At 44.9% G+C, this 27,313-nt stretch overlaps 1 protein-coding gene and 1 long non-coding RNA gene across 4 annotated transcripts in view; one reads left to right on the plus strand and one right to left on the minus strand.

The window, feature by feature from the left end:
• The window catches only part of LOC141101243 (uncharacterized), an 89,872-nt gene extending 64,079 nt beyond the window's left edge, over positions 1-25,793 (minus strand). Inside the window, exon 1 of the long non-coding RNA XR_012234918.1 lies at positions 25,690-25,793. This is a non-coding gene — a long non-coding RNA (uncharacterized lncRNA). The remainder of the gene's footprint in view (positions 1-25,689) is intronic.
• Positions 25,794-25,955: 162 nt separating this feature from the next.
• Positions 25,956-27,313, plus strand: part of GPRIN3 (GPRIN family member 3) — a 182,345-nt gene continuing 180,987 nt past the window's right edge. For 2 of the 3 annotated variants that reach the window (XM_073590187.1, XM_073590179.1), the window contains exon 1: positions 25,965-26,092. The gene's annotated coding sequence lies outside the window, so the exon portion shown is untranslated. Of the gene's footprint in view, positions 26,093-27,313 lie in introns of all 3 variants that reach the window. The other variant, XM_073590171.1, reaches the window with a different exon arrangement.

Here is a 27,313-nt window from a genome sequence, read left to right on the forward strand (position 1 = left end):
AGCGTATATAACTTTGCACATGTAATATGAAAAGTGCATTAAAGTTATTAATATAAAAACTCTGATAAAATAAGATACTAAAACAATGTTTCTGCTTGTTTGCACTTTTAAAATTCAGGGCAAATATTAGATAATACATAATACTTAGGTCCCGGGGACTATACCTTCAATGTCCAGTAAAATGTTCTAAAAATTAAGGTGCCTTTGTGTTTGAAATACAGTTAGTTCCATATATATTTGGACAGAGACAACGTTTTTCTAATTTTTGTTCTAGACATTACCACAATGAATTTTAAACAAAACAATTCAGATGCAGTTGAAGTTCAGACTTTCAGCTTTCATTTGAGGGTATCCACATTAAAACTGGATGAAGGGTTTAGGAGTTTCAGCTCCTTAACATGTGCCACCCTGTTTTTAAAGGGACCAAAAGTAATTGGACAATTGACTCCAAGGCTATTTCATGGACAGGTGTGGGCAATCCCTTCGTTATGTCATTCTCAATCAAGCAGATAAAAGGCCTGGAGTTGATTTGAGGTGCGGTGCTTGCATTTGGAAGGTTTTGCTCTGAAGGAAACACGCGGTCAAAGGAGCTCTCCATGCAGGTGAAACAAGCCATCCTTAAGCTGCAAAAACAGAAAAAACCCATCCGAGAAATTGCTACAACATTAGGAGTGTCAAAATCTACAGTTTAGTACATGCTGAGAAAGAAAGCATTGGTGAGCTCAATGCAAAAAGACCTGGGCGCCCAAGGAAGACAACAGTGGTGGATGATCACAGAATAATCTCCATGGTGAAGAGAAACCCCTTCACAACAGCCATCCAAGTGAACAACACTCTCCAGGAGGTAGGCGTATCAGTATCCAAATCTACCATAAAGAGAAGACTGCATGAAAGTAAATACAGAGGGTTCACTGCACGATGCAAGCCACTCATAAGCATCAAGAATCAAAAGGCTAGACTGGACTTTGCTAAAAAACATCTATAAAAGCCAGCACAGTTCTGGAAGAACATTGTTTGGACAGATGAAACCAAGATCAACCTCTACCAGAATGGTGGAAAGAGAAAAGGATGGCGAAGGCGTGGTACAGCTCATGATCCAAAGCATATCACATCATCTGTAAAATGGGCATGCATGGCTGCCAGTGGCACTGGGTCACTAGTGTTTATTGATGATGTGACACAGGACAGAAGCAGCAGAATTAATTCTAAGGTATTCAGAGCCATACTATGTGCTCAGATCAAGCAAAATGCAGCCAAACTGATTGGTCGTCATTTCATACTACAGATGGAAAATGACCCAAAACATAAAGCCAAAGCAACCCAGGAGTTTATTAAAGCAAAGAAGTGGAATATTCTTGAATGGCCAAGTCAGTCACCTGATCTCAACCCAATTGAGCATGCATTTCACTTGTTAAAGACTAAACTTCGGACAGAAAGGCCCACAAACAGAAACTGAAAACCACCGCAGTGAAGGCCTGGCAGAGCATCAAAAAGGAGGAAACACAGTGTCTGGTGATGTCCAAGAGTTCAAGACTTCAGGCAGTCATTGCCAACAAAGGGTTTTCAACCAAGTACTAGAAATTAAAATTTTATTTACAATTATTTAATCTGTCCAATTACTTTTGGTCCCTTTAAAAACAGGGTGGCACATGTTAAGGAGCTGAAACTCCTAAACCCTTCATCCAATTTTAATGTGGATACCCTCAAATGAAATCTGAAAATCTGAACTTCAACTGCATCTGAATTGTTTTGTTTAAAATTCATTGTGGTAATGTCTAGAACCAAAATTAGAAAAATGTTGTCTGTCCAAATATATATGGACCTAACTGTAGCAGCCTTAAGGCTATGTACCCACATTGCAGAAATGCTGCGGAAATTTCTGCAACATTTCCGCACTCCCGCCGCGGGTAAAACGCATGCGAATTCGCATGCATTTTTCCCATGGAAAGCAAGTGTTTTGCAAGCGTTTTTCGATTAGTATCGCTTGGAAATAGGATGTTAAAATAATAAAAAAATAAAATTATTCTCACCTTCCGACGGCCCCCGATCTACTCTGCGGCGCTCCCGGCATCTTCCAGACCCAGTAATGCTTTGCGCGAAGGACCCGAGATGACGTCACGCTCGCGAGAGCGCAACATCATCAGCGGTCATTCGCGCAAAGCATTACTGGGACCGGAAGATGCCGGGAGCGTGGTGAGAGACGGGAAGGACTCCGGGGGCCGCCGGAGGGTGAGTATATTACTATTTTTCATTTTTATTCTATTTTTTATAGGATTATGGTACCCAGGGCCTTGAGGACAGTCTCCTCTCCTCCAGACCCTGGGTACCATCCGCACATGAGACGCTCACTTTACGCATGGTGGGCATAGCCACATGCGCAAAGTGACCATTTCACTGCAATGATATGGGTGCGGAATCACAGCAATTCCGCAAAAAGAATGGGCATGCTGCGGATTTTTCCGATATGCGATTCCGCAGCACAAAAATCCGCAGCATTAGCACAGCATTGCAGAATCCCATAGGATTGCATGGGATGCAGTTTTTTTTTTTGCATTTTTGCGGCAATTCCACAGCGTGAAAACGCAAAAAAAATGCAACGTGTGCACACAGCCTTAATGACAAATCCGTCTATATAAAAAATATGCAAGGCATACCGCTGGTGTTAACACTCCATGGAAAGTTGCTGGTATAAAGTTCAGAGAAGAGATGTCCTGGCCAGTAACAGGCGCTTAGATACGGTGTCCGATGGTGCTGGTGTCAGCTCTTGTAAAACAACAGGACCTATAGGACCTTTATGACATGTTCGGTCACGTGATGTTTACCGGTCATATGGTACACACTCTAGTTACGGTAAGCAAGCAGGACCAATTCCTATGCATTTTGGAAAATGGCGTTTTCCTTCCTCAGGGATGGTCGTATTCGTCTCACTCAGCCTTTTTATAATAATCAGCTGTCAATCAAATGCGAACAGTTCAATTTCATTATTGAGTCCTCTTGGTTTTAGCGTGTCCAATTAAAAAATCCAGCGACTTTCAGCTTTTGACATTTTCTTAATAAAGTCTCCTTTGCACCAGTGTTGTTTAATAATTTCGATACCTGGTATATCTATTCCAATAACAGAACCCCCATGAAATTTAGCAAAATGTCTTGAGAGGGGGTGCTCATCATATTTCTTCTTAAAATTCCTCAGGTGCTCATTAAATCTTACATTCAATGGTCTTTTTGTTCTCCCCACAAACATTTTGTTACAGGGGCACTTAATGGAATATATGACCCCCTTGGATGCGCATGTAATAAAATCCATAATCTGATGGATTTTGTCCCCTTTCTTACGTTCAGTTTTTTTCTTTATATTTATGGATTTACATACATTACATTTTTTACATGGATAAAATCCCTTTAGGTTCTTTTTAAAAAGAGAAGACTGTCTTTGTGCAGGGGGTTCTCGGATTGAAGGAGCAATTAAAATGCCCACATTATTAGCCTTTTTGTATATGAATCTAGGTTTAATAGGTATCTTATCTCCAATAAGTTTGTTGTCTTTCAGGATGTCCCAATATTTTCTCACAATTTTCTTTAATATGTTAATGTTGACATTATATTGTGTAATAATAGAGATATCTACTTGACCTTCATCAACAGGAGGATCTCTTTATTTCATTATTAATTAATTCACATCTGGGGATCTGTTTCACACCATTTTTAGCTGTCAAGAGAGAGTTTTTGTCATATCCTTTGTCCAAGAATTTTTTTGTTAAAATACTGGCTTCTTTTTCAAACATTTTTGTACTAGAGCAATTTCTATGTGCTCGCATGAACTGGCTTCTTGAGATATTAATTAGTCAGCTTGGTAAATGGCAACTTTCCATATTGATGTAACTATTCGCATCTGTAGTTTTGGTACATGTGCAAGTTTTTCTTACATTATCCTCAATATATATACTAATGTCAAAAAAATTCACTGTCTCAAAACTGTATATACTCGTGTATAAGCCGAGATTTTCAGCCCATTTTTTGGGGCTGAAAGTCCCCCTCTTGGCTTACACACGAGTCATATACCTGGGGGTCAGCGGGGGAGGGGGGCGGGGGTGTCACAGATTATACTCACCCATCCTGGCACTCTCTGCAGCCCCCTCACTTCTCCACTGTCTCCCTTCCTGCCTTCAGCGGTCACATGGTACCGCTCATTAAACCCATGAATATGCGCATATTCATGAGTGGTAATAAGCAGAATCACATGACGGCTGTAGGGAGGAAGGGAGACAGTGGAGAAACGAGGCTGCAGAGACGTTCCAGGATGGGTGAGTATAGCGATATTCACCTGTGCTCACCGCCGTCTGCTGCTTCCTGTATCCCTGATGTTTAGCCAGCAGGGGGTGCAATGACGTGTTAGTGCGCGTCGCCCTCTGCTGGCTGAACAGTCACTGACAGAGGACGCGCAGACAGTGGTGAGCAGCGATCGACCCCGGACAGGTGAATATCACAGGTGCCAGGTCCTGAGCAGGAGAGGTGAGTATGGCATTTTTTTTTTTGCAGCAGCATATGGGGGCATAATATATTGGGCAGCATATGGGGCATATTCTATGGAGCAGCATATGGTGGCATAGTCTATGGAGCAGCATATGGGGGCATATTCCATGGAGCAGCATATGGGGGCATAATATATGGGGCAAAATCTATGGAGTAGCATATGGGGGCATATTCCATGGAGCAGCATATGGGGGCATATTCCATGGAGCAGCATATGGGGGCATATTCTATGGGGCAGACTATGGGGGCATATTCTATGGGGCAGTCTATGGGGGCATATTCTATGGAGCAGCCTATGGGGGCATATTCTATGGGGGCATATTCTATGGGGGCATATTCTATGGGGCAGCATATGGGGGCATAATCTATGGAGCATCTTATGGGGGCATAATCTATGGAGCATCTTATGGGGGCATAATCTATGGAGCATCTTATGGGGGCATAATCTATGGAGCATCTTATGGGGGCATAATCTATGGAGCATCTTATGGGGGCATAATCTATGGAGCATCTTATGGGGGCATAATCTATGAAGCATCTTATGGGGGCATAATCTATGAAGCATCTTATGGGGGCATAATCTATGAAGCATCTTATGGGGGCATAATCTATGAAGCATCTTATGGGGGCATAATCTATGAAGCATCTTATGGGGCCATAACCTTTATGGAGCATTATATGGGGCATATTATTCTATGGAGCATCTTATGGGGCCATTATTAACCTTTGTGCAGCACTATATGGGGCTCCTGATTCAATATGGATATTCAAAAACATTTAACCTTCTGATATCTCAATTAATTTTACTTTTATTGGTATGCATTTTTATTTTTGACATTTACCAGTAGCTGTTGCATTTTCCACCCTAGGCTTATACATGAGTCAATATGGTTTCCCAGTTTTTTGTGGCAAAATTAGGGGGGGGTCGGCTTATACACGGCTCAGCTTATACACGGGTATATACGGTAATTGTAGAGGTAAAATTTAAATAAGATTCATTTTTATTAATTTCCATTAAAAATTCAGACAGTGATTCCTAGCCCCCTCAGACCAAATAAAAATTATATCATCAATAAAATGCCGTCAGAAGACCAGACCAGGATGCAGCTCGCCATGTGGGTATATATGAATGTCCTCCCACCTACCCACATATAAATTAGCATAGCTGGGTGCGAATCTGGTCCCCATGGAGGTCCCTCATTGCTGGGTGTGGTAGTTTGTTTCATATTTAAAATTATTTTGGAGTTAAAATGAACATCAGTCCTTAATAAAGTCCACCTGTGATATAGAAAGTTTACTGGATTTTTTTGTGAAATAGCTTGCTGCCTCACACCCTTTATTATTCAGGATAACTACCTCATGCACTAAAGTACCTTAATCATCAGGACTTCTTGCCCGTTCAAGGTAAAATCCCTGATATTTATTTAAAAAAAAACTTCGTAGATGTAAATTAAACAGTTTAACAACATATAGGCTGTACATTTTTAGTTGTATGGAGAAATAGCTAACGATCCCTATAACCAGCGCAAGTTAATTTATCTTATAGTATATTATATTCCTCTGCTTCATAGGTGGGGAATGAACATAAAATATACAGTTTGTACCATATTTTTCGGACTATAAGATGCACCTAACCATAAGATGAACCCCAAATTTTCAGAACGAAAATAAGAGAAAAAAAATAATGTGTCAAATGGGGGTTAGCACAGGTGAAGGAGTGGTAACAGGGGTCGTTTGGTGGTCCAGGCAGGTGCGGTGGCCTCTGGGTAATCCCATTCCAGGCTGCAGAGGTGCTCTTTGTTGCGGCAGGGCTCGGTGGGGTGGCTGGGGCTCTGTGGGGAAGCAGTGCTTTGTAGTGGAGTGGTAGCACTCTGTCCTGGCGTGGTAGTGGCTTTGTGCTGCGTGGGGGGTTCCGCCGGCATTTCATCAAAGCCCGGAAGCCCCCGTAGCTCCGTTGCTGCGACGCAGAGGCCTCCAGAAAGATGACCGCCGGGGTATCCGGAAAGATGGCCGCCGGAGGCGGCGCATGCTCAGATTCAGATCTCAGCAACGAGATCTCGTCCTAAGATTTCAGGAGACGAGTTTTCTGGTCGAGATCTCATTGCCGAGATCTGAATCTGAGCATGTGCCGCCCCCGGCGGCCATCTTTCCAGAGAACACTGCGTCGCAGCAATGGAGCTGTGGGAGTTTCCGGGCTTTGATGAAATCCTGGTGGAGCCCCCCATGCAGCACAGAGCCCCGCTGCCACCACACCACAGAGCCCCCACACCACCGCAACACAGCTCAGCCACAGCAGCCTGGGAATGGAGGCTGCATCCGGACCACCGCCACCGGATTTGTAAGAATATTGCAACCATAAGATGCACCCCCATTTTCCCTCAAAATTTTGGGGAAAAAAGTGCGTCTTGTGGTCCGAAAAATATGGTAGATTATAAGAGAATGAACACATATCCCATATAAACAGGTGTATATTATATTCTCTGTGCTTGATAGGTGGGGAATGAACATGGAATATATGTAGATAATAGGAGAATGAATACATATTCCATATAAATAGGGGTATATTACACTTCCTGTGCTTTATAGGTGGGGAATGAACATGAAATACAGTATATGTAGATGATATGGAAATGAACACATCTCATATAAACATGTTAATTCTCGTATTATAAATAATATATTTTATGTTCATTCCCCACCTATCAAGCATAGGGAATAAAGTATACATCTGTTTATATGGGATATCTGTTCATTCCTCTATTATCTGCATATATTTAATATTTATTCCCCACCTATCAAGCACAGGGAATATAATATGTACCTGTTTATATGTTCATTCTCCTATTATCTACATATACACGTGTGGTCAAAATTGTTGGTACCCCTTGTTTAATGACAGAAAAACCCACAATGGTGACAGAAATAACTTGAATCTGACAAAAGTAAGTAAAAAAATCTATGAAAATGAACAGATGAAAGTCAGACATTGCTTTTCAACCATGCTTCCTCAGAATTTTTAACCCCTTTACTCCCAAGGGTGGTATGCACATTAATGACCGGGCCAATTTTTACAATTCTGACCACTGTCTCTTTATGAGGTAATAACTCAGGAACGCTTCCATGGATCCCGGCGATTCTATCACTGTTTTCTCGTGACATATTGTACTTCATGTTAGTGGTAAAATTTAATTCATATAACTTGCGTTTGTGAAAAAAAATGGAAATTTGGTGAAAATTTTGAAAATCTTGCAATTTTCCAACTTTGAATTTTTATGCCCTTAAATGACAGAGACATGGCACACAAAAACTTAATAGATAACATTTCCCACGTTTACTTTACATCAGCACAATTTGGGAACCAAAATTTTTTTTGTTAGGAAGTTATAAGGGTTAAAATTTGACCACCGATTTCTGATTTTTACACCATATTTTTAGGTAACACATCACATTTGAAGTCACTTTGAGGGGTCTAAATGATAGAAAATACTCAAAAGTGACACCATTCTAAAAACTACACCCCTGACGGTACTCAAAACCACATTCAAGAAGTTTATTAACCCTTCAGGTGCTTCATAGGAATTTTTTAAAAAATGAACATTTACCTTTTTTCACAAAAAAATTAATTTCAGGCCGAATTTTTTTTATTTTACCAAGGGTAACAGGAGAAATTGGACTGCAAAATTTATTGTGCAATTTGTCCTGAGTACGCGCTGATACCTGATATGTGGAGGGGAACCACTGTTTCAGAGCATGGAAGAGCTCGAAAAGGAAGGAGCGCAGTTTGACTGTTTCAACGCAAAATTGGCTGGAATTGAGATTGGACGCCATGTCACATTTGGATAGCCCCTGATGTGCCTAAACAGTGGAAACTAGACACCCCAAGGAACTTATCTAGATATGTGGTGAGAACCTTGAACCCCCAAGGGCTTCACAAAAGTTTATAACTCACAGCCGTACAATTAAAAAATCATATTTTTTCCACAAAAATTATCTTTTCACCTCCAATTTTTATTTTCCCAAGGGAAACAGGACCCCAAAAGTTATTGTGCAATTTGTCCTGAGTATGCTGATACCCCATATGTGGGGGTAAACCACTGTTTGGGCGCATGGCAGAGCTCGGAAGGGAAGGATCGCCGTTTGATGCAAAATTGGATGGATTTGAGATTGGGCGCCATGTCGCGTGTGGAGAGCCCCTGATGTGCCTAAACAGTGGAAACCCCCAACAAGTGACCCCATTTTTGAAACTTGACCCCCCAAGGAACTTATCTAAATGTGTGGTGTGCACTTTGAACCCCCAAGTGCTTCACAGAAGTTTATAACGCCCGGGCGTGAAAATAAAAAAAAAAAACATTTTTTCCACAAACATGATCTTTTAGTCCCCAATTTTTTTATTTTTCCAAGGGTAACAGGATAAATTGGACCCCAAAAGTTGTTGTCCAATTTGTCCTGAGTATGCTGATACCCCCATATGTGGGAGAAAAATACTGTATGGGCACACGCTGGGGCTCGGAAGGGAAGTAGTGATGTTTTGGAATGCAGACTTTGATGGACTGGTCTGCGGGTGTCATGTCGCACTTGGAGAGCCCCTGATGTGAATAAACAGTGGAAACCCTCCCTCCAATTGACCCCATTTTGGAAACTAGACCCAACAAGGAACTTATCTAGATGTGTGGTTAGCATTTTGAACCCCCAAGTGCTTTACAGAAGTTTATAACGTAGAGTCATAAAAATAAAAAAAATTATTTGTTTCCACAAAAATGATATTTTTGCCACCAATTTTTTATTTTCCCAAGGGAAACAGGAGAAATTGGATGTCAAAAGTTGTTGTGCAATTTGTACTGAGTAGGCTGATACCCCATATGTGGGGGTAAACCACTGTTTGGGCACATGGTAGAGCTTGGAAGGGAAGGAGCACTGTTTGACTTTTTCAACGCAGAATTAGCTGGAATTGAGATCAGACGCCATGTTGCGTTTGGAGAGCCCCTGATGTGCCTAAACAGTGGAAACCCCCCCAATTCTAACTCCAACCCTAACCCCAACACACCCCTAACCCTAGCCCTAACCCTAATGGGAAAATGGAAATAAATACTTTTTTTAATTTTATAATTTTTCCCGAACAAAGGAGGGTTTGATCTACTATTTGTGGTGGGTAATATAATAATAATAAATTTTATTTCTATAGCGCTGACATATTCCGCAGCACTTTACATTTCAGAGGGGACTTGTACAGATGACAGACAGTACAGCATAACAATAATCACATAGATCATAACATAAGAGGAATGAGGGCCCTGCTCGCAAGCTTACAATCTATGAGGAAAAAAGGTAGACACGAAAGGTGGGTGGTAACAATTGCCCTGATTGTTTGGACCAGCCATAATGTTAAGTGTGTAACAGTACAGACACAGAGGGCTAATAGATGCATAAAGCATGTGGGAACATGATGCAGGGATCCTGGTTATGGTAAAACTTTTGACTGTGCCACATAGGGATAGTTAAGTTAATGTGTTGAGAAGGTAGGCCAATCTGAATAAATGCATTTTCAGGGCACGCTTAAAATTGTAGGGATTGGGGACTAATCGCATTGACCTGGGAAGTGCATTCCAAAGAATTGGCGCAGCACGTGTATAGTCTTGGAGACGGGAATGGGAGTTTCTGATTATTGAGAATGCTTTCCTCAGGTCATCAGCAGAATGGAGGGCACAGGTAGGGTGGTAGACTGAAATGAGGGAGGAGATGTAGGGTGGTGCTGAGCCATGAAGAGCTTTGTGGGTGAGGGTAATAAGTTCGTACTGGATTCTGGAGTGGATGGGTAGCCAGTGTATTGACTGGCACAAGGAAGAGGCATCGGTGTAACGATTGGTGAGGAATATGATCCTGGCTGCAGCATTCAAGACAGATTGGAGGGGGGAGAGTTTGGCAAGAGGGAGACCGATTAGAAGAGAGTTTCAATAGTCTAGATGAGAATGAATAAGAGAAACAGTAAGAGTTTTTGCGGAATCAAAAGTAAGAAGAGGTCGCATTCTAGAAATGTTTTTGAGGTGCAGATAACAAGAGCGAACCAGTGATTGGATGTGGGGGGCGAATGTTCGGAGTCAAGTATGACCCCAAGACAGCGGGCATGTTGCTGGGGAGTAATAGTGGAACCACACACAGAAATGGCAATGTCGGGTATAGGTACATTAGTAGAGGGAGGAAACACAAGGAGTTCAGTCTTTGATAGGTTCAGTTTCAGATATAGTGAGGACATGATGTTAGACACAGCATTTAGACAATCGCTGGTGATTTCTAAAAAGGCAGGTGTGATATCAGGAGAAGAAGCGTATAATTGGGTGTCATCAGCATAGAGATGGTACTGGAAACCAAATCTACTGATTGTTTGACCAATAGGGACAGTATACAAAGAGAAGAGGAAGGGGCCTAGAACTGATCCTTGAGGAACCCCAACAGTAAGGGGAAGATGAGAGGAGGAACCAGCAAAAGATACAGTAAAGGAGCGGTCAGAGAGATAGGAGGAAAACCAGGAGAGAACGGTGTCCTTAATGCCGATGGAGCGGAGTATGGTGAGGAGGAGCTGATGATCCACAGTGTCGAATGCTGCGGAGAGATACAAGAGAATTAGCATGGAGTAGTGAGTATGGTGAGGAGGAGCTGATGATCCACAGTGTCGAATGCTGCGGAGAGATACAAGAGAATTAGTATGGAGTAGTGACCATTAGATTTAGCTGTTAGTAGATCATTAGAGACTTTAGTGAGGGCAGTTTCAGTAGAGTGCAAAGAGCGGAAACCAGATTGGAGAGGGTCAAGAAACAAGTTATCAGAGAGATAGCGGATCAGACGTGAGTGGACCAGGTGTTCCAGGAGTTTAGAGATGAAGGGAAGATTAGAGACAGGTCTATAGTTAGCGGCACAGTTTTGGTTGAGGGATGTTTTTTTAAGTAGTGGATGTATGATGGCATGCTTAAATGAGGGAAAGATACCAGAAGAGAGAGAGAGGTAAAATATTTTAGTTAGGTGAGTGGTGACAGCAGGGGAAAGGGACTGGAGGAGATACGACGGAAATGGTCAGTGGTGTAAGTGGTTGGGCGAGAAGATGCAAGGAGCCTGCTTACTACTTCTTCTGTGACTGGTTCAAAATCAGAGAGTGGGCTAGATGCAGTGAGGGAGGGAGGAAAGTGCATGATATGAGTTGATTGGGAGATAATTTCCTGTCGGATATGGTCAATTTTTTCTTTGAAGTAATTGGCCAGATCATCAGCTCGAAGCTCCGTGGTTGGGGCCTGTACTCTTGGGTTGAGCAGGGAATGAAAAGTGTCAAAGAGACGTTTAGGGTTATTAGATAGTGAGGTGATGACGGTGTTGAAAAAGGTTTGTTTGGAGAGGTGAAGGGGAGTGTTGTATGTTCTAAGCATAAACTTATAATGGATGAAATCTTCGTGTAGATTGGATTTTCTCCACAGATGTTCAGCGCACCTGGAGCACCGCGTGGGTCTTTATGTTTGGCAGCTGTCACACGCTAAAAGACACTTTTTATTCTAAAAATAGTTTTTGCATCACCACATTTTGAGAGCTATAATTTTTCCATATTTTGACCCACAGAGTCATGTCAGGCATTTTTTGCAGGACAAGTTGACGTTTTTATTGGTACTATTTTCGGGAATGTGAAATTTTTTGATCGGTTTTTATTCCGATTTTTGTGACGCAGAATGAACAAAAACCAGCATTTCATGAATTTCTTTTGGGTGGGATGGCATTTACACCGTTCCACGTGTCGTAAAATTGATAAAGCAGTTTTATTCTTCGGGTTAGTACGATTACAGCGATACCTCATTTACTTTTTTTTATGTTTTGGCGCTTTTATACAATAAAAACAATTTTATATAAAAAAAAATTTTAATCGCTTTATTCTGCGAGCTGTAACTTTAATTTTTTCGCTGATGATGCTGTATGGCAGCTTGTTTTTTGCCGGACAAAATGACGTTTTTTGGGGGTACCATGTTTATTTAGATTCGTCTTTTTGATCGCATGTTATTGCACTTTTTGATCGGCGATTTATGATAAAGTATTGTTTTTTGCCTTGGGTTTTTTTTTTTTTGGAAGGGGTTCACTAAAGGGGTTAACTAGTGGGACAGTTTTATATAGCAGGTCATGTACAGACGTGGCAATACTAAATATATATTCTTTTATTGTTTTTTTTTTTTTTACAAATAAAAGAATGTACATTTTGTACTGTGTCTGATCAGTGATCTGACAGGCACTGCTGGAGGCTTTCTCAGCACCTGCTCTCAGCGATTCTTCCCTGTGCCCCCGGTACACTGCGATCGTGTTTGATCGCAGTGTGCTAGGGGTTATTGTGCCGGGGGCGGTCCATGACATCCCCTGGCACATAGTGCTGGGTGTCAGCTGTGATAATCAGCTGACACCCGGCCGCGATCAGCTGCGCTTCCCGTGAGCGCAGCTGATCGCGTGTGACGTACTATTCCGTCCATGGGACTTAAGTCCCAGGTCACATGGACGGAATAGTACGTCTAATATAAAAAAGGGGTTAAAAAAAAAAAACATATGAAATAGGCCTAGACAGAAATGTTAGTAACATTAACATAATATTTTGATGCACAACCTTTTGAGGCAATCACTGCAATGAAACGATTCCTGTAACTGTCAATGAGACTTCTGCACCTCTCAACAGGTATTTCGGCTCACTCCTCAAGAGCAAACTGCTCCAGTTGTCTCGTGTTTGAAGGCTGCCTTTTCCAGATGGCATGTTTCAGGTCTTTCCAAAGATGCTCAATAGGATTTAGGTCAGGGCTCATAGAAGGCCACTACAGAAAAGTCCAATGTTTTCCTCTTAGCCATTCTTGGGTGTTTTTAGCTGTGCCTTTTGGGTCATTATCCTGTTGCAAGACCCATGACCTGCGACTGAGACCAAGCTTTCTGACATTGGGCAGCACATTTTCTTTCTGGAGTCCCTTGATAGTCTTGAGATTCCATTGTACCCTGAACAGGTTCTAGACACCCTGTGCCAGACGCAGCAAAGCAGCCCCAGAACATAACAGAGCCTCCTCCATGTTTCACCGTAGGGACAGTGTTCTTTTCTTGATATGCTTCATTTTTCAGTCTGTGAACATAGAGCTGATGTACCTTGCCAAAAAGTTCCATTTTTGTCTCATCTGTCCATAGGACATTCTCCCAGAAGCTTTGTGGCTTGTCAACATGTAGTTTGGCAAAGTCCAGTCTGGCTTTTTTATGATTTTTTTTCAACAATGGTGTCCTCCTTGGTCGTCTCGCATGAAGTTCACTTAGGCTCATACAACAATGGATGGTGCGATCTGATACTGATGTTCCTTGAGCTTGAAGTTCACCTTTAATCTGTTTAGAAGTTTTTCTAGGCTCTTTTGTTACTATTCGTATTATCCGTCTCTTTCATTTGTCATCAATTTTCCTCCTGTGGCCACATCCAGGGAGGTTGGCTACAGTCCCATGGAGCTTAAAGGGAATCTGTCACCCTATTTTTCGAGTATCAGCTGCCAACACCACTATCAGGGGTTTATCTACAGCATTCTGTAATGCTGTAGATAAGCCACCGATGCAACCTCAAAGATAAGAAAAATGAGTTAGATTATACTCACCGGGGGGCGGTCCTGTCTTGGTCCGATGGGTCTTGCAGTACGGCACCTCCCATCTTCTAACAGTGACGTCCTCTTCTTTGCTGCCTGTCGTGGCTCCTGTGCAGGCGCACTGCTCTGCCCTCAACAGGAGCCACGACAGGCAGCAAAGAAGAGGAAATCACCGTTAGAAGATGGGAGGCACCGGACTGGACCGCGACACCCATTGGACCAAAACTGGACCCGGACCGCCCCTGGGTGAGTATAATCTAACTCATTATTCTTATCTTTCAGGTTACATTGGGGCTTATCTGCAGCATTACAGAATGCTGTAGTTAATTCCCTTAAGGCCGGTGTCGGCAGCTGATACTTGTAAAATGGGGTGACAGATTCCCTTTAAATTTTTGAATAATATGTGCAACTGTAGTCACAGGAACATCAAGCTGCTTGGAGATGGTCTTATAACTTTTAACATATCTCTATACATAAAACTGAATGTGTGTGTATGTGTATCACCAACCAATCACAAAGCATCTTTCATTTCAACAAAGCTGTTCAAAAGAAGCTGAGCTATGATCGGTTGCTATGAGCAACAGTTTTCCTTGCAACCAATCACTAAGCATCTCTCATTTCACCAGAGCAGGTTAAAAGAAGCTGAGCTGTGATTGGTTGCTATGAGCATGTTTTCCCACTTGACAACACATCAGCAGACACTGACATGGTGGGAGAAATCTAGCAACCCTGGGAACATAAGCTCCCAGCCATTGTCTGCCCCCCCAAAAAGAGTACATGACAGAAATGAATCTCCCCCTCCTGTGCCCATATACACATCACACATCCTCCATCTTAAAGGGATCACTGGTATGGAAGTCAGAGCAAACCCATCCAGCTTTGGTTTTGACCCCAGGCCTCTCTCAAAGGGATCTCCGGTATGGAAGTTAGTACCATTCCACTCAGCTCTATGGTTCTGACCCCAGGGTCTCTTAAAGGGATCATTAGTATGGAATTTAGGGCAAATCCACTCTGCGCTTTGGTACTGACCCCAGGCCTTTCTTAAAGGGATCTCCGGTATGGAAGTCAGGGCAATTGCCTTCAAATGCTCTGGTACTGACCCCAGGCTCTCTTAAAGGGATCTCCTGTATGGAAGTTAGGGCACATCCCTCAGCACTGATTCTGACCCCAGGGTTCTATTAAAGGGATCATTGGTATGCAAGTCAGGGCAAATCCTCTCAGCGCTCTGGTTCTGATCCCAGGCTCTTTTAAAGGGATCCCCGGTATGGAAGTTAGGGCAAATCCACTCAGTGCTCTGGTTCTGACCCAAGGCCCCTCTTAAAGGGATCCCCAGTATGGAAGTGAGAACAAATCCACTCTGCGCTTTGGTACTGACCCCAGGCCTCTCTTAAAGGGATCTCTGGTATGGAAGTTAGGGTAAATCCCTCAGCGCTCTGATTCTCACCCCAGGCTTCTATTAAAGGGATCATTGGTATGGAAGTCAGGGCAAATCCACTCAGCGCTCTGGTTCTGACACCAGGCCTCTCTTAAAGGGATCCCCGATATGGGAGTTAGGACCGTTCCACTAAGCATTCTGGTTCTGATGCCAGGCCTCTCTTAAAGGGATCCCCGGTATGGAAGTTAGGACTGTTCCACTTAGCGCTCTGGTTCTGACCCCAGGCTGACGGGATGAAGTGGGATATTAGGGGTAGTAGTCCGGTGGCTCTGGCTGACAGGATGATGTGGGATATTAGTGGTAGTTGTCCATTGGCTCTGGCTGACGGAATGATGTGGGATATTAGGAGTAGTAGTCTGGTGGCTCTGGCTGATGGGACAATGTGGGATATTAGAGGTAATAGTCCAGTGGCTCTGGCTGACGGGACGATGTGGGATATTAGGGGTAGTAGTCTGGTGGCTCTGGCTGATGGGACGATGTGGGATATTATAGTGAATGTGGCTATGCGGAGTGGGCGGGGCTCTATACTCAGCTTTATCTAATATATAAAGCTCAAGCGTGTGTATGTATGTATGTGTGTGTGTATGTGTATGTCCGGGATTAGCATCCGCACCGTCGCAGCTACAGCCACAAAATTTGGCACAGTCACACGTCTGGACCCCGAGAGTGTCCTAAGCTATGTTGTGAGGCGAAATCTTAACCCACACACACATACATACATAAATACATACACACTTTGAGCTTTATATATTAGAATATACATACATATCATATATATAACATAATATATTTATATTGCACAATAAGATTGAGCAAAGGCGCTAATTCAATTGCTAGCTTTTGTAAAATCATTCTAAAACCCGACATGAAATGACACATGGTTTACATACAGTAAACCATTTCATTTCATGTATTTTTTATATGTCCCTGACTAATAATTAGATTAGTGTTTGTGTGTAAAACTCACCAGCGATCCCGACAACGATGTGAACTTGTCAGGATCGCTGGTGTGTCGCTACATGATCGCTGGTGAGCTGCCAAACAGGCAGATCTCAGCAGCGATCAGGACAGCGACACGCGGGTAACAAGCGACGCACATCGCTTAGTTACCCACTGTGTACCTTAGTTACCAGCGCGCTAGTGCAGGGAGCTGGTAACCAAGATATACATCGGGTTTCTAAGCAGTGCGCAGCACTTAGAAACCCTCTGTTTACCTTAGTTAACAGGGGTGCTGCGGATTTCGTGCATTTTTAGGCTAAGTGCACACGTAGCAGAAAATTTCTGCTCAAAAACCTGACTCCCTTACCAGAAACCGCGCCTTTTTTGTCTTCGCGTTTTCGTCGTGGTTTTTGAGCGGTTTTGATGCTTTTTTTTCCGGCGCGTTTTCAAAACGCATTGAACTAGCCAGAAACGCAGAAAAATCCGCGAAATTAATGAGCATGCTGCGTTTTTTACCGCGATGCGTTTTTTTCGCGGTAAAAAACGCATCAATATGCACAAAAAGTGCAAAATGCATAGAAATTAATGGGAAGCTTATTTTTAGAGGTTTTATAGGCAAAACCGCTAAAAATACCGCTAAAAAACCCTGTGTGTGAACACAGTCTTAATGTCTCTTTGTCCACGCTAATGTCCATGCCTTTTCTGCAGAAAAAACGCCGCATATAATGATACCTGCGTTTTTGCAGCGTTTTCTCGCCACCCATTCACCCTTTGGGTGAAAAATGCTGCAAAAACAAATGCAGCAAAAACGCTTGAAAGAAGTGAGATGCTCTATGTGTATGTCCTGATGACACAAAAAAAACAATGTGTGCACATGAGATTTCTGAGATCTCATAGACTTTGCTGATACTGTAAAAAACAGCTGAAAATTAGCATAAAAAAACTGCAAAAACACCCAGTGAGAACATACCCTAATATGGGATGTGTTCATTCCCCGTTATCTACATATATTTCATGTTCATTCCCCACCTATCAAGTTCAGGGAATATAATATACACCTGTTTATATGGGATATGTGTTCATTCCCCTATTATCTACATACATTTCATATTCATTCCATGGCCAAAGAAGCCTAAGAAATCGATAATACCTCTATATAGTTTTGGATTTATTCCTTTTCTTCATTCTTTTTAGCACGTCCCAATTCGGTCAGATAAAAAAAACAATGTGTGTGCATAAGATTTCTGAAATTTCATAGCTTTTGTCAGGTACTGTAAAACATAGCTCCCAACCATCCAGATTCTCACTGGACAGTCACGTTTTTGAATCCCCCCCCACCCGCATTCCGCCCGGGACTCTATTTTTCTCGCATTGCACTGAGCCACCGACCCCATTCTCGCCCTCCCAGAGAGACCCACCGCAGCCTGCAATGACGTCCTAGGCTGTTCTGTGGCTGTGTGCACAGGACCTGTGATGAGGTCACAGGAGGGGAGGAGTCAGGGGACACATGATCAGGGACCTCTGTGTCTGCACTCTGCAGGACTCTGCTGTGCTGGTTGTCATAGTGCTGGATAAGGTGAAGTTTATGTGTGGGGTCAGGGGGGGGTTTACAGGGTGAATGTAGTAGAGCCGTGTGTGTACGAGGTGTTCGGAACAGAGCCGTGTGTGTACGAGGTGTTCGGAACAGAGCCGTGTGTGTACGAGGTGTTCGGAACAGAGCCGTGTGTGTACGAGGTGTTCGGAACAGAGCCGTGTGTGTACGAGGTGTTCGGAACAGAGCCGTGTGTGTACGAGGTGTTCGGAACAGAGCCGTGTGTGTACGAGGTGTTCGGAACAGAGCCGTGTGTGTACGAGGTGTTCGGAACAGAGCCGTGTGTGTACGAGGTGTTCGGAACAGAGCCGTGTGTGTACGAGGTGTTCGGAACAGAGCCGTGTGTGTACGAGGTGTTCGGAACAGAGCCGTGTGTGTACGAGGTGTTCGGAACAGAGCCGTGTGTGTACGAGGTGTTCGGAACAGAGCCGTGTGTGTACGAGGTGTTCGGAACAGAGCCGTGTGTGTACGAGGTGTTCGGAACAGAGCCGTGTGTGTACGAGGTGTTCGGAACAGAGCCGTGTGTGTACGAGGTGTTCGGAACAGAGCCGTGTGTGTACGAGGTGTTCGGAACAGAGCCGTGTGTGTACGAGGTGTTCGGAACAGAGCCGTGTGTGTACGAGGTGTTCGGAACAGAGCCGTGTGTGTACGAGGTGTTCGGAACAGAGCCGTGTGTGTACGAGGTGTTCGGAACAGAGCCGTGTGTGTACGAGGTGTTCGGAACAGAGCCGTGTGTGTACGAGGTGTTCGGAACAGAGCCGTGTGTGTACGAGGTGTTCGGAACAGAGCCGTGTGTGTACGAGGTGTTCGGAACAGAGCCGTGTGTGTACGAGGTGTTCGGAACAGAGCCGTGTGTGTACGAGGTGTTCGGAACAGAGCCGTGTGTGTACGAGGTGTTCGGAACAGAGCCGTGTGTGTACGAGGTGTTCGGAACAGAGCCGTGTGTGTACGAGGTGTTCGGAACAGAGCCGTGTGTGTACGAGGTGTTCGGAACAGAGCCGTGTGTGTACGAGGTGTTCGGAACAGAGCCGTGTGTGTACGAGGTGTTCGGAACAGAGCCGTGTGTGTACGAGGTGTTCGGAACAGAGCCGTGTGTGTACGAGGTGTTCGGAACAGAGCCGTGTGTGTACGAGGTGTTCGGAACAGAGCCGTGTGTGTACGAGGTGTTCGGAACAGAGCCGTGTGTGTACGAGGTGTTCGGAGCAGAGCCGTGTGTGTACGAGGTGTTCGGAGCAGAGCCGTGTGTGTACGAGGTGTTCGGAGCAGAGCCGTGTGTGTACGAGGTGTTCGGAGCAGAGCCGTGTGTGTACGAGGTGTTCGGAGCAGAGCCGTGTGTGTACGAGGTGTTCGGAGCAGAGCCGTGTGTGTACGAGGTGTTCGGAGCAGAGCCGTGTGTGTACGAGGTGTTCGGAGCAGAGCCGTGTGTGTACGAGGTGTTCGGAGCAGAGCCGTGTGTGTACGAGGTGTTCGGAGCAGAGCCGTGTGTGTACGAGGTGTTCGGAGCAGAGCCGTGTGTGTACGAGGTGTTCGGAGCAGAGCCGTGTGTGTACGAGATGTACGGAGCAGAGCCGTGTGTGTACGAGGAGTACGGAGCCATGTGCGCTCGAGGTGTACGGAGCAGAGCCGTGCGCGCTCGGGGTGGACCGGGCAGAGCCGTGCGCGCTCGGGGTGGACCGGGCAGAGCCGTGCGCGCTCGGGGTGGACCGGGCAGAGCCGTGCGCGCTCGGGGTGGACCGGGCAGAGCCGTGCGCGCTCGGGGTGGACCGGGCAGAGCCGTGCGCGCTCGGGGTGGACCGGGCAGAGCCGTGCGCGCTCGGGGTGGACCGGGCAGAGCCGTGCGCGCTCGGGGTGGACCGGGCAGAGCCGTGCGCGCTCGGGGTGGACCGGGCAGAGCCGTGCGCGCTCGGGGTGGACCGGGCAGAGCCGTGCGCGCTCGGGGTGGACCGGGCAGAGCCGTGCGCGCTCGGGGTGGACCGGGCAGAGCCGTGCGCGCTCGGGGTGGACCGGGCAGAGCCGTGCGCGCTCGGGGTGGACCGGGCAGAGCCGTGCGCGCTCGGGGTGGACCGGGCAGAGCCGTGCGCGCTCGGGGTGTACCGAGCAGAGCCGTGCGCGCTCGAGGTGTACCGAGCAGAGCCGTGCGCGCTCGAGGTGTACCGAGCAGAGCCGTGCGCGCTCGAGGTGTACCGAGCAGAGCCGTGCGCGCTCGAGGTGTACCGAGCAGAGCCGTGCGCGCTCGAGGTGTACCGAGCAGAGCCGTGCGCGCTCGAGGTGTACCGAGCAGAGCCGTGCGCGCTCGAGGTGTACCGAGCAGAGCCGTGCGCGCTCGAGGTGTACCGAGCAGAGCCGTGCGCGCTCGAGGTGTACGGAGAGCCACGTGTGTATGAGGTGTACAGAGCAGAGCCGTGCATGTACGATGTGTACAGAGAAGAGTCGCACGTTTATGAGGTGTATGGAGCGGAGCCGCATGTGTACGAGGTGTATGGAGCCACTTGTGTATGAGGTGTACGGAGTAGAGCCGTGTGTGTACGAGGTGTGCAGGGCGGAGTCATGTGTGTACTTGGTGTACGGAGCGGAGCAGTGTGTGTATGGGGTATGCGGAGCGGAGCCGTGTGTGTATTGGGTGTGTGGAGTGGAGCCGTGTGTGTACGGAGTAGAGCCATGTGTGTACGGGATGTATGCAGCGGAGCCAAGTCTGTACGAGGCAAAGCGGGCTTTTCCCGTGGACACAGGAGTACATGGTGGAGCCCTGAGGAGCACTTTAAAACTCACACATGACGTTCCACTGGAAGTGATGTGCTGGAAGCTGACCGGAAACTAGGTAATTTCACGAGGAGATTGTGACGGAACCATGGAGGCACTTCAGGGAATGCTTCAGATCCATCACAGTGTCCTCCTCCGACAGCGAGGACAGCGAAATCGCTTTGGAATCGGGGATGCCGGCCATGTGAGCGGATCATGATATGTCCTGCATCGGGAGGCTCAGGTGGGCATTACAATGGGAGCCGGGCTGCTATAGGATCTTTATAGAATCTTTCTCTCTCTGTTCTTTCCTTCCCTCTCTTTTCCTTCTCTCTAATCTTTCTTTTTTCTTTCTCTCTCTGTTCCTTCTTTTCACTCTCTGTCTTTTTCTTTCCCCTCTTTCTTTCTGTTCTTTTCTCTTTCTTTACTTCTTTCTCTCTCTCTCTCTCTGTTCTTTCTCTAGCTCTCTGTTATTTCTTTCTCTCTATCGCTCTGTTCTTTCTCTTTCTTTCTCTCGCTGTTCTTTTTTTTCTCTTTCTTTTTATTTTTTCTTTCTTTCGCTCTCCCTCTGTCCCCTCTTTCTTTCTCTCTCTGTTCTATCTTTCCCCTTTCTTACTCTTTCTTTCCCCTCTTTCTCTGTTTTTTTTTTCTGTCCCCTCTTTCTTTCTTTCCCCTTTCTTTCTCTCTCTCTCTCTTTCTCGCTGTTCTTTCTATTTCTTTCCCCTCTTTTTTATCTCTGTTCTCTCTCTCTTTACTTCTTTCTCTCCCTTCTTTTTTTCCTGTCTTTCTCTCTCTGTTCTTTCTTTCCCCTCTTTCTTTCTTCCGCTCTCCCTTTTTCTTTCTGTCTCCCCTTTCTTTCTCTCTCTCTGTTCTTTCTTTCCCCTCTGTCTTCCTTTCTATCTCTCTACACTAAGGGATTGTGCACATTGTTGCGGATTCTACCACGGATCCGCAGCGGATTCTGCTGCATTGTTCAGTACCATTAAAGTCAATGGAATTTGAAAAACGCTGTGCACATGCTGCGTAAAAATTCCGCTGCATGTCAGTTCTTTGGGCTGATCTGCAGCGTTTCTGCATCCATTGACTTGCATTGATCCGCAGCAAAACAGCAGGTCTCAAAAAGATCTGCGGTTTTGCTGCGGATGAAATGCTGCAGATTGGGAGGGGGGGGAGAGTGTGGGTGGTGACTGTGTGCGTGTATTGTGTGTGGGCGGTGACTGGGCATGTATGTGGGCTATGTGTGTATGCGCAGCCTGACAGTGAGTGACACATTAGCCAATAATGGGACAGTAGTAGACCCATCATCCGGCTAATGTGTTGAATGTAAAAAAACAAAAAAAACAAAAGCATAACTTACAGCAACATATGACATACATAACATACAACATACATATAAGATACAGAGCATACAACATATAACATACAGAACATACAACATACAACACATAACATAGCACGTACTCACCACACACACCTAATTCCCCGAAGCCATCGATCACCTGTAATAAAAATAAAATAATAAACCAACCTATACTTACCTTTCCATCGTAGTCCAATTAATATCGAGGGTCCCACAACGATCTCCCATGGAGAGCTGCCACATCAGCTGATGCGACCGCTCTCCAGGGGCTCCAGCAATGAAATGACAAGCGCAGATATTCCGCTGTGTATCCCACTGCTGGGAAAGAGGTCCCGTAACCCTAACCTTAATTCTCACGCAGCAGTGCTGTAAAGTGAGACTCTAAACTCAGGTAACCTCAGTGATGGACTGCAGGAGGCATTGTCTCCTGTCAGTTCATCACTGGGAGGCCCTATAGAGCAGTGACATCACCTGATGTCCCTGTTCTATAGGGGAGATCTTCGTGGGACACTCGTTATTAATTGGACTGCATCGGACAGGGAGTATATGGTTGGTTTATTATTTTTCTTTTTTTTCTAGGAGACGAGGACATCACTTGGATCTGGGAGTTAGATAAAAAGATGAAAACCGTGTTGTTTTATTTCATTAAAAGACTTTATTCTTATGTGTGTTGGTTTTTTTTAACCCTTTCAAAAGATTAATAATGGATAGGAGTCTTATTGACACCGCTCCATTATTAACCGGGCTTAATGTCAACTTCCAATAGCTAGGTGACATTAATGCTCAAATTCTAAATATATACCAAGGGCCTTAATATATTATCATAAAGAAATACCCTAAAAAGATACTTTATTTATTAAAAACCAAAACATTGGTTGTACACCAAAAACCGTGACAAAAACAAAAAACAAAATGTGTTCAACAAAACCCCATAAGGGAAAAAACTAGGAAGCCCTGGTGTATCGCCTAAGCTTACACCTGCCTGGCAGCGGAGGTTGGCACCCCCGCTCAACGATGGCTTACCCTAGGGTATTACAGACTTGTGATATTATATATCGATACTCATCTGAGTCACCCACCACCTGTCATATGGTAATTAGAGCCTCAATGCGTTTCGCCTGCTTAGGCTCATCAGGAGGCCTGATGTATTTCTAGGTGACATTGACCCCTTATATTACCCCATATCCCACCGCTACACGGGAGTGGGAAGAGAGGGGCTAAGTGCCAGATGCGCCATTTCTGGGGCAGCTGTGGGCTGGTATTTGTAGCCGGGGGGGGCAATATCCATGGCCCCTTCTTAGACTATGATTATCAGCCCGCAGCTGTCTGTGTAGCCTTTCTGGCAATAAAATATAGGGGGCCCCCACGTCATTTTTTTGGGGGGGTCCTCCAATTTTAATAGCCAGCAAAGGCTATGCAGACAGCTGCGGGCTGATATTCATGGCCTGGGAAAGGGCCATGGGTATTACCCCCTTCCCAGGCTACAAATATTGGCTCCCGGTCGTCGGCTTTCCCCCTCTGGTGCAGAAAACTGCGCGGGAGCCATGCCATTTTTTCTCCGATTTTTTTTTAAATATATATATCTATGGAAATATCTATAGATATGTCTATGGAAATATCTATAGATATATCTATGGAAATATCTTTGGAAATCTATAGATAGATAGATAGAAGAATCCACAACGTGTGCACATACCCTTACAAATACTGAGGTAAAATACTGACCAAATACTGAACGTGTGAAAGTAGCCTTACAAATACTGAGGTAAAATACCGACCAAATACTTCACATGTGAAGGTGGCCTTGCAAATACTGAGGTAAAATACTGATCAAATACTGAACGTGTGACTGTAAGCTTACAAATACTGAGGTAAAATACTGAGGTAAAATACTGACCAAATACTGAACGTGTAAAATACTGACCAAATACTGAACATGTGAATGTAGCTTACAAATACTGAGGTAACATACTGGCCAAATACTGAACATGTGAACGTAGCCTTACAAATACTGAGGTAAAATACTGACCAAATACTGAACATGTGAATGTAGCTTACAAATACTGAGGTAACATACTGGCCAAATACTGAACATGTGAACGTAGCCTTACAAATCCTGAGGTAAAATACTGAACAAATACTGAACGTGTGACTGTAGCCCTACAAATCCTGAGGTAACATACTGACCAAATACTGAACGTGTGAATGTAGCTTACAAATACTGAGGTAACATACTGACCAAATACTGACCAAATACTGAACTTGTGAACGTAGCCTTACAAATACTGAGGTAACATACTGACCAAATACTGAGGTAACATACTGACCAAATACTGAACGTGTGAATGTAGCCTTACAAATCCTGAGGTAACATACTGACCAAATACTGAACGTGTGAATGTAGCCTTACAAATACTGAGGTAAAATACTGACCAAATACTGAACATGTGAATGTAGCCTTACAAATACTGAGGTAACATATGACCAAATACTGAACTTGTGAACGTGGCCTTACAAATACTGAGGTAACATACTGACCAAATACTGAACGCGTGAATGTAGCCTTACAAATACTGAGGTAACATACTGACCAAATACTGAACGCGTGAATGTAGCCTTACAAGTACTGAGGTAAAATACTGACCAAATACTGAACATGTGAACGTAGCCTTACAAAGCGATTCCGCAGCGGAAAAAAACGCACCATTAGCACAACATGTGCGTTTTCCGTTCTATTACATTAGATGCTTTTCTTAAGTGTTTCCGCAGCAGAAACGCTTAAAAAACGCAACGTGGGCACACAGCCTTACAAATCCTGAGGTAAACTACTGACCAAATACTGAACGTGTGAATGTAGCCTTACAAATACTGAGGTAAAATACTGACCAAATACTGAACATGTGACTGTAGCCTTGCAAACATTGAGGTAACATACTGACCAACTACTGAACATGTGAACGTAGCCTTACAAATCCTGAGGTAAACTACTGACCAAATACTGAACGTGTGAATGTAGCCTTACAAATACTGAGGTAAAATACTGACCAAATACTGAACATGTGACTGTAGCCTTGCAAACATTGAGGTAACATACTGACCAACTACTGAATGTGTGAATGTAACAAATACTGAGGTAGAATACAGACCGTGTGAACGTAGCCTTACAAATACGGAGGTAAAATACTGACCAAACAATGAACGTGAAGGTGTTCATCTGCAATGAGGAGAAATATGAGCATTATAACTAGTGAGTCACTGGCATGATTATAGGACAGGGTTCCCCAACTCCAGTCCTCAAGGCCCACCAACAGATCATGTTTTCAGGATTTCCTTTGTATTGTACAGGTGAAGCAATTATCACCTGAGCAATACTAAGGAAATCCTGAAAACATGATCTGTTGGTGGGCCTTGAGGACTGGAGTTGGGGAATCCTGTTATAGGAGATACAAGGAAGGAACATAGCAGCAGCTGTACTCACAGACACTACTACCTGGATCTTCTGACGGGGTAGCAGCACTGCGCACTGAGCGCTCACCCCTGTGCAGAGAAGTCGTCCCTCCCCCTCCTCCTGCTGAGTGACAGGCAGCATCACCGGGGGCGGGTCAGCAGTGACAGCCGGAACGCTTCCCTGTGGTGGTGGAGCTGCTGCTGCGCCGTGCACGGCTCCTGGACACACGCATACTGGACGAGCGCTGGCCATTCCTCCCCAGCCTCACTGGCCTGTGGCTTGCTTGTCCCTCCGATGCCCTGCCTGTGACATCCATGGATGGGAAGTCAGGATATCATCAGTGACGCCTCAGTCACTATTGGATTATCAGCAGCTGCAGATGATGAATTTCCTCGCAAGGTCACTGCTGGCTGTGCTGTGTGCAGCACTGAGGGTAAGACATGCACTCCCTGCCTTTGTTTCCATCACTGCTCCAGGTATTTCCTGCAGATCTCCCAGTGATTGCTAGTTGTGATCACTCCAGAGACCCAGGGGATTATACAGCATCACATATTAGTGTGTTTCATTACATGGCAGGGATAAAGCAGAGGATGATGACCTTAGCTGGCTGCATCACTATGTAGTTGCATTCTTTCTGTCCTGTAATCCTAACACTGGCATTAATAATAAAAAGTGGAAGCTAAGCCAAGAAAATACTAGTAGAAGCAGCGAATGCCTTGCTGTGCTGTCTGCAGTGTGGATGTGCCTGGGAATGCTAATGGCCAGTGACACAGGGACCTTCTATACTGGGAGTGGTGTCATCAGCTGGATCCCACTGCATAGAACATCTGTGCTCTCCAAATTAAAGCGATACCCCTCACTAGCGAGGGTACACTCATAGAAGAAATGTTTACCAGGCAGCGTTAATCCCCTGTGGGCAGGATTGCCTAATAGACCATGCAACTTTGTTGTCTAGCTTGGGATGCTGCAAGCTCTTTGGGATTTGTTGCCTGCTGGGTGGAAAGTGTGAAGGATTGCTTGCCACTAGAATCCCTCAGTATAACATAGCAATTAGCTAAGGGAACATTCCTGTATGTCAAAGTCTTTGTATTCCTAAGTTACTATTTTTTTTTTATGATGTGTGTCAAATTTACTAGCCGGATGTGCTTCTTTTTTTATAACCTTTTCCTTATTTCACTCCAGAAGGTGAAAAGAAATAAGGAAAGGTTTTAGGGAAGAAGCACATCCTGCAAATATACTGTATGGAGGACTATATGGTGCCCATAATACTGTATGGAGGACTACGTGGTGCCCATAATACTGTATGGAGGACTACGTGGTGCCCATAATACTGTATGGAGGACTACGTGGTGCCCATAATACTGTATGGAGGACTATGTGGTGCCCATAATACTGTATGGAGGACTATGTGGTGCCCATAATACTGTATGGAGGACTATGTGGTGCCCATAATACTGTATGGAGGACTATGTGGTGCCCATAATACTGTATGGAGGACTGTGTGATGCCCATAATACTGTATGGAGGACTGTGTGGTGCCCATAATACTGTATGGAGGACTGTGTGGTGCCCATAATGCTGTATGGAGGACTGTGTGGTGCCCATAATGCTGTATGGGGGACTGTGTGGTGCCCAGAATGCTGTATGGGGGACT

Source organism: Dendrobates tinctorius, unplaced genomic scaffold, assembly GCF_039654945.1.
Source record: "Dendrobates tinctorius isolate UK_male_01 unplaced genomic scaffold, ASM3965494v1 ptg000011l, whole genome shotgun sequence".
NCBI lineage: Eukaryota > Metazoa > Chordata > Amphibia > Anura > Dendrobatidae > Dendrobates > Dendrobates tinctorius.